The following is a 2018-nucleotide window of genomic DNA, read 5'->3' as shown; positions in this document are numbered from 1 at the left end:
AAGGCATCATCCCACAACTAACTCATTAGTCACATTGCTTGCAAGGCTTATAGTGATGTGCATTACCGAGAGGGCCAGGCGATACCTCTCCGATAATCGGAGTGACAAATCCTAATCTCGATCTATGCCAACTCAACAAGTACCATCGGAGACACCTGTAGAGCACCTTTATAATCACCCAGTTACGTTGTGACGTTTGGTAGCACACAAAGTGTTCTTCCGGTATTCGGGAGTTGCATAATCTCATAGTCATAGGAACATGTATAAATCATGAAGAAAGCAATAGCAACATACTAAACGATCAAATGCTAAGCTAATAGAATGGGTCAAGTCAATCACATCATTCACTAATGATGTGATCCCGTTAATCAAATGACAACTCATGTCTATGGTTAGGAAACATAACCATCTTTGATTCAACGAGCTAGTCAAGTAGAGGCATACTAGTGACACTCTGTTTGTCTATGTATTCACACATGTACTAAGTTTCCAGTTAATACAATTCTAGCATGAATAATAAACATTTATCATGATTTAAGGAAATATAAATAACAACTTTATTATTGCCTCTAGGGCATATTTCCTTCAAAGGTTGCTATACTTATCATGTCTTTCCACTACTTATGCAGGACAACAACGGGAGTGGCCAGTATTTTCCGCCGAGGTTAGTTTCATCCATCGGCTTGTACTCCCCCTGTTGTTCCATAATGTAGTGCATATAGATCTAGGCCGGGACACTTTTTAGCTTCTAATATTGACCTGTTGCTTGTAGGTACATATGTCCTGGGCAAAGATCCACGCATCGACCCTTTTTGCGTATGGGGCAATGAGATATTCATGAACCAGCATCAAGTGAGGAAACTGATAAGGATTATTAGCAAAAAGATATGAACGGTGGCAATCAAATTATTTGTTTACGTTGTATCCAACACAACAGTGAGTTGTAGGATGGTAACTACAAACTCTGTAGCCTTCTCTTTTTACTGCCCATAATGAGTGGTTAGACAACAATGTCTGAATCTTTATCGTTTGAAGTGGTTCCCAAAGCAGTTTACTCAAGATTACCCTAGCAAAGTACATGATTGGTGGACACACAATGAAGGTTAAAGTATTTCATCGAGACTACAATGAGCATCGAGAAGTCCTAATGAAGACAGTGAAGGATGGGCGGGTAGCCATCACAAGAGGTTGGCCTAGGGTCATGCGCGCATTACGCATGGAGGAGGGCACAATATGAGCATTTTGCTTCACCTTCTCCAGCAACCAGAATGTCTTTCGCCTCTCTCTTTGTAGTCTTTAGTACAACTGTGGTTCATCATTCTTTACCTGGTGATTCTGTAGTTCTTCAGTATATGTACATGCGCATTGAATTATGCATTCGTGCTTGAACCTATATTCGTAAGAAACATGGTTCCATATGAAATAAGTGATTGCCTACTTTCAAATTCAAAAACTGTGATTTTTAAATGTAGGGATTAAATTAGGGAAAAATTAGGTTCTGCACGCTAATACACTACACACGGTTTGCGAAAGCAAAACGTCTGCGATAAACGTGGAGATCAGACACGTTTCTCAAATCCACTACGTGTGCGATGAATCTCTACCGCACACACGATCAGCCAAGAAAAAATGTGTGAGATTAAAAACAACAACACACACTGTTCCTTCTTATTAAATGTTTGCGAAAGTCACCTTATCACACACGCTTGGCAATTATGGACTGTTTATGATGTCGTGTGCATCGTAAATGTTTGCTCATAGAAGAACGCGTGCGATAGGCCCTCATCCAACGTGGGTACGACGGATGAATCGTGTGGGATATATTCAAGCTTCGCATACAGTTTTATAAGGATAACTATATGCACTCTTATATCGAATCACATACAGTTGAGGAAACGTTAATGTGTGTGATTGTCTGCTTATCATACATGTTCTATAATGCTGAACTGTTTGTGATGGGGTGCGCATCATAAACTTTGCACCACGGACGACCGACTGCGATGGTAATGCAGGAACAA

General features: G+C 40.3%; 1 long non-coding RNA gene across 1 annotated transcript; it reads left to right on the top strand.

The window, feature by feature from the left end:
* The first annotated feature begins 626 nt into the window (after positions 1 to 626).
* Positions 627 to 1426, top strand: LOC141028105 (uncharacterized). Its single transcript, XR_012190369.1, has 2 exons — positions 627 to 664; positions 773 to 1426. It is a non-coding gene; the product is annotated as an uncharacterized lncRNA (long non-coding RNA).
* Positions 1427 to 2018: the final 592 nt, after the last annotated feature.

The sequence above is a fragment of the Aegilops tauschii genome, chromosome 7, assembly GCF_002575655.3.
Source record: "Aegilops tauschii subsp. strangulata cultivar AL8/78 chromosome 7, Aet v6.0, whole genome shotgun sequence".
Lineage (NCBI taxonomy): Eukaryota > Viridiplantae > Streptophyta > Magnoliopsida > Poales > Poaceae > Aegilops > Aegilops tauschii.
Note: the sequence above shows the minus strand (reverse complement) of the source record. Positions and strands in the feature narration are given on the sequence as shown.